The following is a 15,871-nucleotide window of genomic DNA, read 5'->3' as shown; positions in this document are numbered from 1 at the left end:
AGAAGGAAGGGTGGGCTGGGTTAGGCTGGAGGGGACAGCTGAGGAGATTCCCAGGATGTGTGTGTGTGTGCGTGTTTGTTTGTGTCTGTGTGCCTGCCCCCCACAGGTCTCTCTCCTGTAGGATAATGGTGGTAAGGGGAAGCAGCAGGATTTGGCCTCATCCCTCTTCATTCTCCGACAGCTCGTATTATTCTGCTAAGTGACACTCCTCAGTCACCCCCTGACACACACTCATACACGCATGCATGCATTTGTGCATATAGGCCCATACACATCCTTCGCAGGAACCCAGTTCAGTTTCTCTGCCTCCCAGCTGCATAACACCTTTTCCTTGGAGTCTCTAGATGCCACATCAATATACTGACTCTATGTAGTAGACTATACAGTAAATGTAAAAAACGTCATGCACTGTTTATTCATTACATTTAAAGGCAAAGCTAATTTTGTTTATATAGCCAGAAATGTGGGTCTCAGGGTGCTTCATTAGACCCTCGCTCAGTGTGCACAAGGCAGAGCTCCATAAAGTGACCATGTTTGAGTCATACTGAGCAGCATGAATGCTTCAGATTAAAACTAATTTACAACAACCATTTAGATAAAATATCTTGGAACGCAGGCCACACAGATGTGATGACCGCATCTGTGAAACAATTCTTAAAATTGATAATATAGAAATACAGACGATAATTAAAAAAATTATATATATAACAAATGTAATATATTTTATACAAATTAATTACATTCATTGTATTAATTGTTGTATATTTTAAGCAGACAGTCACTAGCCAACTGTTCCTGTAACGGGACGTGAAGAAGCGTCTTCCCGGGGCTCTGACGCTCCTGCTCCGCTCGCCTGCCGCGCCGAGTAAGCGCTGCGCGGCGGATGAGTCGTCCGTGCCGCGCTGTCTGCGGTGCCCGCTACCCGCGAGAAGGACTGAGCTCCGTAAAGCGCAAACAAGCGGGGAGGATAACATCAGTCGCTACAAATAAGCATTAGAATTCGGCGGGAACAGGGAGGTGGGTCGTAAGAAGTGGTTTTCTGCCGTCTGCTATTCCCCTTCTGAAAGGGGAAATGCAGCTGTGCAGCGGAGCCCGTGTGAGGGGAAGAGTCACCAGCAGCCCTGCCTTCAACACACCCTAGACTCACTTTTGCTGCTGGATCATGTTCGGCACATCGAAAACCTCATGAATCGCTGGTAGAAGATTTTAAATTATCTTCACAAAATTTCCAAAATTATTATCATGGAAAAATACTTGAATTTATTCACTAAGAAGCACTATTCACTAAGAAGCAATGGTCCAGCGTGTTTTAAGCATCGTGACCATGAAGAATAACGTGCATATATCATTAATCCTCCTATAGCATTAAGCTCATAACCTACACTGACAGTAGAGTAATGATATATGACATATAGCCTAGACATTTGTGACTTAAAACATTTGGCGTCTCCTATTAAAATAAAATTGTATCAATTATCTAATGGACTTGTGTTAACTTCAGAATTACTTTAATTACTTCTACATTAAATTACTTAGATTTTATGGCAATAGCTATATATAGGGCAGCAGAATTTGTTGTTGTTAAAGCCAAGACCCACAACAGCCAACTCCAGAGAAACCGCATGACCCACACAGAAATGCACTAAATTATGTATAAATTCAATTAAACTCATTTAGAAGCCTCTTTTTCTCCTCACAGTTGGCATTTTGCTTTAGCTTTTAGAAATCATGTCGTTTTAAAGAATCGTTCGTCCATTTAACTGTGATAATAGTTTGTTTTTGTGGGTCCATTTACAAGGAACCCCAAGTTAATATGTGGATTTTATGTGTCATTTTCTGTATCCTCAGTAACCTGTTATACTTAACCCAGAAGTAGAAAAACACCAGAAATAAATACAGGAAATTCTGAATACACCCAACAAAGCAGTCTAGCTTAAATACACACAAACACGTAATGCATTTTCCTCCAGTGTATTACATTTTACATACATTGTATTTTCCCTGTATTTACTGTATGACTGTGGATGGGCTCTGGGTGAAGAATGAAACATCATTACAAGGACAGCTGGCGCTGGCAGAGATGAATGCAATTTTGTGGGCTTATAATGAATGTGACAGGATATAGATCTGAGATTAGATCTGGTTTGATCATCAGGTAAAAATAGATCAGTCACAGGCAGATCATTACTGATAATTACTTTCACATAGTTCCTATGTGAGAGGTCTATATTATTAAAATATTCCAGACTTGGTTAGTGATGGCAGGTTCAGGGAATGTGTGTTATGTGTCTGTGTCCATGTTTTATAATTACATTTAAAATGATAAAGTAGAAAAGAGTTGTATTATTAACTATTTCCCTCCTTTTTTACTTGTTCTCAGGTGAGAAATATGATTTTAGTATTCATCAAGTAGCTTCCAAATGCAAAACAAATTACCTCAGAAAACCAAATCTTCTAATATTTATGGCTCCGCTCCCATTTGTATGTGTTTTTCTGATTAGCTACAAACATTAAGGGAAAGCTGCAGAAGCACTCACAGGCTGCATGAGCTGTTGCATGGGGATAAGTGCCTTGCTCAAGGACACTGCACTGGATTGTGAGGAATACATCTCTGTGGACACTTGGAGCTAATTTCTGGATTTGAATGGGAGATGGAGGAGAAGTCAAACTGCTGCTACAATCACGGTAAATGAGTGAACGAGCATGAAAAGGGACCTGGGATTTCTCCAACGGAAACAGCTGGTAAATGGTATGGACCCAGGCTCAATAATGGTACAGACCATTTTCAGTGTGCGTTTGTGTGTGTGAGAGAGGGAGAGAGAGAGAGAGAAAGGGAGAGAGAGACAGATCCATCCCCTGTTCCTCCACCTATCAGCAAGCCTCATTTATTATGCAGACTGGAGACCCTTGGGGTGAAGGGGAAGGCAGCGTGTGTTTGTGTGTGCGTATTTTGCAAGGAATGGGGTGGGGGGTGGGGGTCCATTTGAGACGACAACACACACACACACACACAGCTGATTGTTTCTTTGCTCCGAAATACATGTTTTGTGAATGAGGGTTTGAGAAAGGTAAGAAAAGTGTAGAGAGAAAGAGACAGAGATTTGTGTGTGCAAATAATAGTGTATATGTGAGTGTATGCAATCACACAGACTTGACAAACACAAACAGAGAAGCTGGTTGGTACCTCTCTGCTCTTTCCATGAGAAGACAGGCCACTCCTGGTGAGCTGTAACTGTTGACACAGGTAGTCTTAAGACAAGATATTAAATTAATTTGTCATACAAATTACCTGCAAATATGACCCATGGGTCCTCAAATAACAAAAATTTCTTTTTTAATGGGAATTTTGCTAATTGTTCTAGTGGTGCGAAAGGTAGAGCTGCTTGTGCAGAAACCCATTTAAAAGTTAATACATTTTATACATTTACTTTTCAGTACTCAAGTATTTTGAACTCACTATAATTAAGTAAGAATTTTAGATACTTTTACTACTTTATGCTTCTAATCCATTACATTTAAGACAGAAATGTTAGCATTTCAGTCCACTTTAATAATTTGTCCTTTTAAATTAAAGTTATTCATAAAAATATAAGGTTATAAAATAAAATGTTTGTTAAAAAGTAAAGCAGTGAGTTCCTGCTTTTTTGCAATTTGGCTTCTTCCAAAAAAAAAAAAATGCTGGATGTGTATCAGAAGTCCGTGAGTTGTCTGTGTTGTGTAATCAAATGTTGAAAATGTGAGGCACAAAATGAAATAAAAAAATTAAAGTTCAAAGGTGAAGTCAGCTGTATGTTTCATGTTTATTCTTTTCCTCTATTAACCAACTCACAACCCATCCTGTGTTTTCCATCCTGGTTTACGTCACAGTCCAGACAGGGTACAGTAAACAGTCAATTACTACTTCCAAATTATGTGTTAATAATCTAATAATCTAGTTCACTTTTTATCTGTTGCATACACGTTGCTAATAATAGGCTGTTTCTTTTTGTTAGGCAAAATAAATAATACATTTAAATGCAGGACTTTGCAAATAAAAAAATTTGAACAAACATTTAAACACTTCTTATTTATGAAGATCAGAAAAACTCATAGAACAGATGTCAACACATGCATATGTTCTTATCATTGGCCGCACAGAACCCAGGGATAGGAACAGTGCTCAATAATCTGCCCTGACACATTACACACAGTGCTTTAAGAGTATAAAATAACCAGAAAACATATTCCTGAAACTGAGAGTTTTTTTTATATATATTTTCGTATTTTATTGATACACAAAAGTAGTTTTCTCCATTAGTCTCCCTCAGTCCGAGCTTAGAGGCACAATTATAAAAGCTGTGGCCTAATCTTTTAAAAGTCCCAGGGTAATGTTGGAAATGGCCAGAGGAGAAGGAGAGAGGGGGATGGAAGAGGGATAAAGGGAGGAAGGGGAGGAGAGAAACTCAATCTAAAGCACCAGGTGCACCCTTTGTCGACATAATCTCCCAACCCTCGAGACTGTGCACACCCTGGCCAACATATACAGCCTTTCAAACGTACACATGCTGCTTTTTCGACCGGGGGATTTGGCTCCTGCTTTGGCTCTGGTCGTATGTAAAAGGGACTCTCAGGTCACTGCGCTGCCAGAATGAGCTTTGGTCCATTGTGATTTAACCACAGTTAGGTAATGATCAATAGGACAAACCCTGCAACTTTCACTGGACTGATAGAATGAAGTTACCATGACTTTGCATAGTGTACAAAATGGGTACCTGTGGAGATTAACGGGAATCTGATGTCTTGATGGAAAGTGCTGCCACATGTAAACCCCCCACGTGAGTTTAGAGCACATGTGCTGATGGACGCAAGTGTTCTCATGTGTGAACCACTTGCCACATTATATTCCATTATCAAACGTTTCCACTTAACATAAAATGTTTCTAGTTATCATAAAAATAAAAATATGTCTTCATCATTATTTTGTCACTCATGCAAACTTTGATACAGGAACACCCAGTTAACTCATATGTAACCCATGTTCAGCAAAGCACCACACGGGCAATAAATACATGGTTTGTTGATTTGTAAATGTGTCAGTTGTATGTCGATGTATATGTCCAGCAGTGATGTGAGTATGCATGCTTTATGTGAGGAGTGACAATAATACATCAACACTTCAAGTCAGAATGTGTAACTTCTGACTCATCAAAAGTTACACAGCAGCACTCTACAGGAAGAACAAGGGACCCAAAAAACGAAGATCTGTCACTGGGAAAAGTGTTGTTGTTGTTGTTGTGGTGCATCCAAAAGTTGCAAATGTTGAAAACCTGGTAGGTTTGTGCAAAAACACACCCCTAAATAACATTGCAAAGTATGTTAATCAATGGCTCTTACCACATTGGATTTAAGCAGAAAGGGTGGCCCTTGTCCACAATCCCTCACCCGTCATCCTTTAAGCTCAATTCCTAAACTCCTGTAAAGCCTCAAGAGGGGATGAAGCCAAGGACGGAGCAGGCTGCTCATTGTGATTTAATCTCTCTACATCTCCCTCTACTGCTTGAACAAACATCAAATATGGTCTCCTTATCAGGCCAGCCCTGCTCTATCTATCTATCACCAATCAATATCTCAGATTCTGTGTGTGTGTGTGTGTGTGTGTGTGTGTGTGTGTGTGTGTGTGCGCGTGTGTGTGTGTGTGTGTGTATGTGTGTGTGTGTGTGTGTGCATTTGTGAGAAACGGCTCTCAAGGGCTGTGCTAACTAAGGTCAAAGATCAGGTATAACCCTCAAGACTGGAATGACAGATGTGGCTCCAGGAACACAAGATAAAAGAAAAGGAGGAAAAAAAGCAAGAAGGGAGAAATTTATACCAGTTGCGTGTGTCTTGAACGACAGGTCACAAAAAAATCAAGAACTGCTCTTATGGTTGCTTCTGTTGTTTCTGCAGCAGGTATACTGCAGCTTTGCCTCAGGCAGCATGAAGACATCAGATCAGTTTACCTGAGTGAACGTGGGCCTTGAACAATCGAGTGAAAGCTTTGTGTCCATCAACCACCAGCTAAACAAGCAAATATGATCACAGGGAGGTGATATAGCTCTTTATTAAAACCCTATTTCTGTTACATGGAACAGGAATAAACATTATAATCTCTTCATTTGTCCAGTTTGCAGCGAGAGAAGAGAGGCCAGCGTTATCAAGACTTTGACCACCAGCTTCATTGGGAATTAATGCAGGAAAGAAAGCAAGTGTATGCATATGCATGGAATAAGGGGTTTCTGAGGTCATGACACTCTGTCTGTGCTACTGTTCACAATGAAACAGCTCCTAAATTCTCTAAAATACTGCTGGAACTGCAGCACGCTGCCATGACTGTTCGAGATGGAGCAAGAGAGAGTGAGAGTGAGAGTGAGAGAGAGAGAGAGAGAGAGAGAGAGAGAGAGAGAGAGTGAGGGGGGCAATCCTTTGTTCTGTCAAGGACTTAACACAATCAGAGTGTACAGTGTGTCAGGAGCGTACAGGCATATATCAACTTCAATCTCTTTTTAATGAAAAATCCTGCCCTCTCTAATATGTGCAAATTAACCTCTTCTCCTCCCCCCCCCCCCCCCACGCCTCCCCTCCTGCAGTTTCCCCTCCTCTCCCTCACAGAGGCCCCTCAACTCCAATCCCTCTCTCTCCTCTCTTGCTCTTCTCTCCACCCTCTTTTCTGTCTCTCTTTTTCCTCCTTTTTTTCCACAGTTCCTCTCGCCACACGCTTCACTTTTGCCAATTTCTCATTCGGAGAGGGAGGGAAAGACGGTTAAAAGAGAAGGGAGGAAAGATTCCTGATTTATCTTAGCTTGTTGCTTTCACCGCCCAGCACCCCCCCCCCCCCCCCACCCCAACCCACCCAATACATACACAGCAATTATCTAGATTAATCAATTTTAAATTTTTAAATGATAGAAAAACAAAGCAGAAACACATCCTAAAGTCTGTGTCCAGCATTAAAAATCGCCCTTCATCCTCCTGTGCTCGCTCTGCTTTTTATCTCGGTCTCCCTCTGCTTCAACACACACTCACTCCGACTCATGCTATTACCCTGATTATCCTGATGAGTTGGTCAGATCCTCGCCTTCTCATTCTGCCCATGCTGATTGTAATTTAGAAATTACACCTAATGAGGAACTTTTAAAAACACGGCGGCCACTCGGTGCTGCCAGCTCCATGCTGTTCCCTGCCCTAATGGATTTCCTGGTATGGAATCCATTCCCCCCCACCCCTTTTGCCCTGCAGGGGGTCCAGCTAGCCAGGCCCTCCATCCCTCCCTCCCTCCTCCTCTGCTCTCATCCCCTCCCATAGCCCCTACCCTCCACTCCCTCCCCTATTCCACTAATTGGGGGCGACTGGTTTTGATGAAAAGAAGTCAATCATTGTTTCTGCTGCTAATTTAAGTGGTTAAGTGTACAGGATCAGCTTGGCGAACAAGGAAATGAGTATGATTAAATGTACATTTTTAGGTCTTAACAGCTAAAGTGCCATTTTCCTTTTGTGGTTTCGATGATGGTTTTTAAAACTACAGGTCACATGTGAGTTTTATAGAGATAAAAGCAAATGTAATTTTTTTTTATAATTTTGGTCTTTAAGCTTCATGAATTTCTTTCATTTACGCACACACAAAGAAAAAGCAATTTGGATGCACAAAAAACTACTTTTAATAGGCCATGCCCTCATCTTAAGCTATAAACAAAGTGAATTTTGTCTTTAAAGACACACACAGCAAAATGAGAGAATCGACACCTTTTTCACATAACTTTATTTAAGTTAACGGAGGAATGTGATCCATCAAATGTCTCTGGATAATCAGTTTTAACCTGCCCCACTACTTTCATAAACATCTGTATGATGTGTGTATGTGTGTGTGTGTGTTTTGCAGAATTGGGTGGAGTGGGGTGGGGGACAAACACACACTCACATAGGCACGCATGCAAATCAAAGCCATCAACAGCTTGTGATGAAGTGAGACATTGTGGCATAAACAGAGTGTGCCGTTACCATGGAAGCCACTTCACCTCGCAGGCCGAGAGAGACAGGCCGAGAGACAGAAAAACACAAAGAGCCAACCAGACAGGGAGGGAGTGACAGAAAAAACAGTAACAGGCAGACAGACAGTGTGTTACAAGCTCTCCTTCAGAAACATTTAATAGCTTTTCAAAACCCTTCTGAGCTTTTTGCCACTTTCATTTCGCTGCACTCTAACACTAGATTTGTACAGTGGGTGGACCAAAAGAAAAGTTCAGCGAAACATTTTGTAATGTGCCATCACAAAGCTACAGAAGCAGCCGTTCAGAGGTTTTGTGGTTGCAGAGTCACATCTGGCCCTGTTTTCGTCTCCTTGTTACTCCTTTGGTTCTACTGCAGGTCACAGCCTTTGCACTGTAGTTTAGATCATTTTAGTTGGAAAATAGCCAATGTACCACACCGTTGCCATACTTGCACTAACCGGAGTTTAAGAAGTTTGAACACCTAAACGTCTTAGATTTATGGTTCCTTTCTCTGGTATATGCATTTATTTGGATGATGAGAGGCATAAACGAGATTTAAAATTCACTCAGCTAGAACTGGAACAAACCACTGCCTGCATACCACTGAATGTCCACTTCACTCACCCATTTATAACAATCCAGCCTGTTGCAGGAAATCGAACATAGCAACCTGGTAATATGACATCATAGAGGCTGCCTGAGCAAAGAATCACAAGCAAGTACTCTAGATATCTCCCTTCATTTGGCAGAGACACTAATGACAAATTTTCTTCCTTTTATGCTTTATAAATGATTCATCCTAGCCAAATGGAAACCTTTATCCTTTTAATCCAGCTCATTTTCTCTCTCAGAGATGTAACAGCAGTTACATAACTTCTACAAGGAGCAGCATAAAGATTGAAAAAGAGAAAATTACCTTAGATGTGGCTTCAAATGGTTCCACAAAATGTTGAGAATTTAAAGTAAAGAGAAAAATGAGTATTTGTCATCATAAAGACGTGTTTCTCTTTAAGCCAGGTCACCTTGTTTGCTTGACATGTATTTGAAATGAGTAATTTTGGGATTTTTTTTTTAGCTGCACAATATCCTGTCCTTCTCTAAGCCTGATTGCTGCCGAGTGAAATAAGGACCTGGACTCCATGCCTTCTCCAAAAAGGTCGGACAAGCGAGGCCGTTGTAGTGATGCTAGCTTTGAAGGTTTTCCAGGGAGGCTACAGGAGGTAATCAGAGGAAAATATGTCCTCTCCTCCTCCTCTTCTTTTAGACCACCATTAGACCAGCCTGTCTCTGTCTGGGAAAATTGATTTCCTCCCTCCCCTTCTTCTCCTCTTCTCTCCTCCTCTCCTCTTTCTCCTCTTTTTTCCATCTCAGGTTCCATTTGCAGCTTGTTCATCCACTCTAAAGAGCATTTCTGCGAGACACAGAGAAAAAAAGACAATAGTTAGGCCACGACAGGTTGTTCACACATATAGTTATCCATCCCCCAACAGCTGCCATTGAGTCTTGATTCTCATCTTTGCCTCATGCGGACACACAAATGCCTGTAGTAGTTTTTAACCAATTTCTACCACTTTTTTTAAACTTTGACCCATTCTCATCTGACTAATCCTTTCCTTCCTCTGCTACTTATTCTCCATCTTTTTCTCTTACTGTTTTTCTTCCACCAGTCTTCACACTTGCATCTTGCTACCCTCCCTCTCTGAGCCAAGTCTTGGATCAATGCACCATTGATTTTTCTATCAATGAACATTAGTATGGATCAGACTGCTGCTTGCACTGCCGTGCCCTAAAAAGTACATACATACACACACAGACACACACTTATACACATGCATACATGCACATAGATCTCCTGTTGCCACAGGGACCCCAGATTTCATCACTGTTCAGCTATGAGTACAAAAAAAAGAATGAGCTGGATGCTATGAATAAAGAAGGAACAGCAAAGAAAGACAGCAACAGAAATAAAGAAGGGTGGGATTGATAAAAGAGAGGGTCTAGCACAGGAGCCAGTCAATGAAAGGAGTGACAGAAAGGGAAGGAAATGAAATCAGACTGAGCAGAGTTGGTGTTTGTTTCTGCGTAAAGGAAACAGTCATCGGTCAACTGCCTGCTAGTCGATTCACTGCAGAATAATTCAGGCTGATTGGAAACCAGCTCTGCCTTTTGATAATGGCTGCTAATCATGACAGTACGTGGATGTTTGCGCTTCATACACCTTTGGGTGCCTCTCTGTACCTCTCACACTCACACACATGCAGTAGCAGGAGCCCACACATCTCTGTCTTCTCTCTCACCCTATAATGGGCTCTGATTCAGGTGGAGATTGACACTTTTCTTTCTGCTGTGCTCCTTTTGTGTCCACCATTGTATTCATTCCACACAAACCAACACGGCCTCTCAGTGAGCACATTTCTGTGCACATCAGCTACATTTTGCATCACCCGACAATGATTCTGTGCTTACACTCAGCACTACCATCTTAATTAACTCTGAATTTGGGGAAAAGTGGAAGAAACAGAAGAATAAATATTTTCATTTTATTTTGTGGCCACATATCCCACAGGACATCTACACTGACAGTCAATTTACATTATTACTGCAATAAATGAACCACTGTTTATAAGAAACTGTCTCTCCTTTCACTGGACAAGAGAGCTTGTCTGTCTCTGCAGGACATGATGGTGTGTAAAGGATCTGAGGTCATGTTATATTTTTCATAATTACATTTCCTCATCGCTCTCATTCTCAAACAAAGAGCGAGACAGTGACGCTGTGTAGACTGGTCTTTGTAGAACAAAGAAACATCCTTCCCTGGGAGTGCTTGTATGAAAGTTGATCCATGCCTAAGACCCTCTACACAAGGAAACTGAGAAGCCTCAGGGCCGTCCTTCACCCTGCCTGATTGTAAAGCATTTTAATTTGGTCTGCAGCAGACACCTGCCTGCCTCTCTGTCTGCCGCTCTGATTTGTTTGTTTTTCTGTTCTGCTTGCAACCTGAATATTACACTATTGTTATTTTAAGTATCTAACCCTCCCTTCACACCCCTTCACTTTTTGCACACTTTATACTGTTTTTTATACTGTAATTTGATTTTCAAATAAAAAAATTGGTGATCAGGTGCATCCTGTTTATTAATGTCTAGAATTTGACTGGAGTCCACTTGTGGCAAATTGAATTGACTGGACATACTTTAGAAAGACTTATTCCTGTGTGCGCTCTTATAACTCACACTGCACGTCAGGACATAAACAAAGCTATGAAGATGGGTGTGGAGAGGCACAGATGAGGGAAACTGCATAAAATCATTTCTAAAGCTCATTTCTAAAGCTCACAGTGGCCTCTACAATTGTGACAGGAAAAAAGTTTGCGACAACTAAGATTCTTCATAGTGAATAAGTGCCTTGGTCTGAAGGCGACCAGGACCCCTTTTTAACAGAGCTTCAGAAGTGCTCTGCAGGGATGGGGGAAAGATGGACTATCACAGAAACACCCCATCAATCAGGCCGTTATGGAAGTCACAGCCTGATTGGAATTCCCCAAATGAAAATTAAAAGACACTGAAACATGAGGAAAAAGGTTCTCTGGTCTGATGAGAGAAAATAAAATCAGCTTTTTTCTCTAATTTATCACCATCACCAACACTTCGATAGGATCATCACTGGAGCCCCCTGCACTTAGTGACAAATATGGACTAACAGAGTATGTGCCAGCTTTTGCAACCTGTTGCAGGTTACAAAAGTTTATTTTTCTGTATTATTCCTGATATTAAATGGTATATGTTTACAAAGCTGAGGTTTGGACATGCAGAGATTTTGAAGAACATTGTGATTTGTAGCTTCTGCCATAAGTAGCACCTTATGCACATTATACCAAAGGAGAAAAAAAAGGGTCATAGCAACGTTTCAAAGCATCACCAGACACTTTTAATTTTCACAAAAATAACTTTATACTCATAAATTACTCTAAATGATATACTGTTATCATTTAGACTTTGTTGCAGCTGACAGGCTTGCGCTGAGTAGTCCTGTGTCCCTTAAACTGTAGACAAACTGTTCTAAAGAAGAAAAAAACAAAAACAATTACAATTTTACTTTGGGCTGCCCAGCCTGACTTCTCTCATGTTTCCTGGACTCAACACCGCAGGGCAGCCATGGGACTGAACCTTGGACTAGTGGTTGCGGGGCAAAGCAGAAAAAAGGGGGAAACACATTCACAAACAAAAACAGTCAACCTGCAGGAGCGGAGTTGGGTGGAGGGGGCTGTGCCCGCACAACTTGGCAGAACTATGTCACCCAAGACTATAACCTTTCTAACCACAAATTACACACTTAGTTCACTTTGATCCAGACCTCGTCCCTCACTGAGATTTTTACACGTGAACTGACTAAAATGAGCTTTCATCAAGCTCAGTCCTGAAGCCATTCAGCAACAACACAGTTGCAACATTTTTACCGAATCAATTTGTAATTAATCTACGCCATCCAACCGAGAGCAGCAATGTTTGAAAACAAACTTTAATGGACTACTGGGTTTTTACAGTGTTGCTAAAAAGAAAGACGTGAGGCTTAGTAAAGGTTTAACAGTTTTAATGAAGGCACAAACTGCCTGTCGAGCTCAGTCAGCTCTGGGTAAACATGGCGGGTGAGCCGTGAGAAAGAGGCAAAAAGCGACCGCGTCCATACCTCAGGGGTTTTCTTTCTTTTCACTCTGAACACGGTTTGAGACAGTAGTTTATTCATAGAACTACTTCTCTACTACTTCTACACTACTTTGTACGACTTGCCTGTCGAGCTCTTTTCCGAACCGGCGTCCCGAGGAGCTGAGTGCCATGTGAGCGAAAGTCGAGCTCCTGATAGCGGCAGCAGCAGCGGTAGCAACCGCTCGTAAGCTGCTTTTCACCGGCAGGCAGGAGGAGGAACAACCGCCGCTGCGCGACCAGGAAACCCGGACTCTCACCATTAAGTAGCTTAGTAAATTAAATGATATTTATAGTATTAAAATAAAATTTTACTTTTGCAATGTTAGCCATAATTTTATCTTCTAGCCAACATGGTAAAGTTGGGAAACAGAAATTACGAGAATTTCTAACGGTCACTTGAGTTCGGCTGATTAGCAATTTCAATAAAATAAAATAAAATAAAATAAAATAAAATAAAATAGAATTCAATGAAAATTTTGGTTAAGGATATTTTTAGTGTAGCCTATTGTTTAGGCGTAGTGGTAAATATTTTTTATGAGACAATTACTAGGCCAATTATATTTTAAAAAGCGTACGTGTTGCATGCATAATAGCTAATTAGTTGTCCAATATAACCTATTACAATATCAGACTGTATATTTTCATATTTTTACCATGCGGTTAATATGCAGCAGCACACATATGAAATGGTGAATAGCAATTTGAAGACAGTGAATCCTGTTATTGAATTTGACGTCAGGTGATATTTGCATTTAATAGGCCTATATTGTAACAGTGATAGACAGGCTTAAAGCACTGTAATTGCACTCACATTGAACCTCAAAGACAGGAAGACAGTCTGAATTACCAGTATATGAGTTGGCCACACACGTGCGCGCGCACTCACACACACGGGTAACCATTTATGTTATTTAGACTATAGATTTTAGCTTCTACTTGTATTCATCTGTGGCAGAAAACCAGCACAGAGCTCTCCTCAGCGTTACAGCTGTCACTTTTAGGGCTTCTGCTGTGAACCGGTTGCGGAACCTGACGCAACCGGAGTCATAATGGCAGGTGATGGTGGTGGTGACGCTGGCTATAGAAATGGTGAATTAGAGCGAGCGTGCGCGCTTCACTCGAGGTGAATGTAAGCCAATCAAATTTCCATATAGGTTATGTCCTCTCACAAGGGAGACCCCACCCCCTCCACCTCTCCTCACATACCCCCTCAAACTCATGCACAAGAACGCGCACGCATGGACACACACACACACACACACACACGCCCACACACACACACACACACACACACACACACACACACACACACACACACACACACACACATCCATCTCTGCTTCACTCTTTTCTTTGTTCCCCTTCGATGATTCTCTCACGAGTCCCCACAGGACAGAGACAGACGGGGAGAGGAACCACACCACTGCCACCCAGCGGTGGCGTGCGTGACGGCGGTGCGCGCATGCTCTTTGTTAGCCCCGCACCTCCATGAATTTCTACCGTGCTATTTAAAAAGCCCTTGGCGTCTTTACAACTTCGCCACATTTTACAAGCACATTCATGCAACAGGCCCCGCGATCTTGCCATCTTGCATTCAGGGTGTCGGCTGCAACACGCCCGCCGGCCCTGCTGAAGTGTCCTTGAGCAAGACACTGACCCCATGTTGACCTCTGAAGACGACGAAAGAGGATTTGTCTTGCTCTGATTATCATATTATCATCAGAAGGATGTATCCGAGTTTCTATTTTGCCATGATTTATTTTCACCACCATAGCTGAAGGATTAGGCCACACATCAAAATGATTCAATAAAGAGGAGATCTAGGCTCTGCAGGACAATAATTCAATTACCTCTCTATATAACCTAGTTAATGAGGTACTTAACAGTGAGACGTTAATTACGGATTCTATATGACCCGGCTTATTTCTGTAGGGCATCCTTCTTGTCAGAGCCTGTCCGTGCGATTCATCAGTCATATTTCTGCACATTTTCCTTCATCGGTGCCAGTCTGTCAATAGGTTACAAACGGTTTTTACATTTTTCCTCAGGTTTGCCTTTATTTTATTGTGATGTCTTTCATCTGCGATTTAGTCAGGCACTGCTGTCACAAAAAACACATTATATTACATAAACAGAACACACGGCCAACCAGAAAATGTCAGAAAACATAATTAAACCATGGTTAAAATAATAAAGACATTTTACGTCCTAACAAAAGCACACATCAGGCACTCAGAGGAAAGGAAGTGGAGGGCGGGGAGTTTTTTTTACCGACAGAGGGCAGAAACACTGCAAAAAGGAAAAGTCTCTCTCATGCTTGCCGATTCTCTCTGCAGGCAGCGTTTTAGGATCTGTTGTTTTTCTCTGCAAGCAATTTTCACCTCCTTCCCAGCTGCTTTTAAAAATTGCCTTTAAATTGTCTTTTACAAATCTGAGCCTGTTCTGTGTGCTGTTTGTTTGTTTAATAAATAAACTTTTGAACCAGATCAGAGACGTGTAGATTAGTTCCAGGGTTCATAATTTATCATCATCGGACTGTTGCTGGGACTTTCACATTTCGGACGTGCTAAAATGGTTAAACACACTTCATGTTTGACAAAGTGCAAAAACGAGTTTCTGCCCTCCTGAAAGCTCAGATTAAGTTCTCTTCTCAGGTTACTGTTTGGGATTAGTTCAAATTTGTAAAAATAACAACCACATACGAATCACAGTGAATTTTGTTATTTTTGCACTCTGGGGCTGGTTAGTTGGGAGCTGTGATTTCATGCTCTTCCATGCCTAATTAAGTTTTAATTAAAGCAAAATCTGGATGGTTGGAGCTTATAAATTATGGAACAAAACATGGCAGGGCAAATGTGAATCTGTCTTACACTGATTTTCAAATCTTTGATAAATTGGGGTTATGTTTAGATGATTTTCTGACTGAATCAATAAGCAGCAGACGGTGGATGTTGTGATGGGCTTTATTTGCCTAAGTTTGTTCAAACATTCACATTTATTTAAAAAACAAAGTCAAAGATGATAATATTTAGTAAATTTAGGATTTTTTTTCCTTTAAATAACTCACATGGACATAGATGCTCATAGAGTCACTGTAGGGTTTGTGTATAAGGATTATGTTTAATAACAACATGTCAAGCGAGCTTATTATGTATTCTCCGCAAA

This window comes from Channa argus, chromosome 19 (assembly GCF_033026475.1).
Source record: "Channa argus isolate prfri chromosome 19, Channa argus male v1.0, whole genome shotgun sequence".
NCBI classification, from domain to species: domain Eukaryota; kingdom Metazoa; phylum Chordata; class Actinopteri; order Anabantiformes; family Channidae; genus Channa; species Channa argus.
This window is presented reverse-complemented; position numbering follows the sequence as displayed.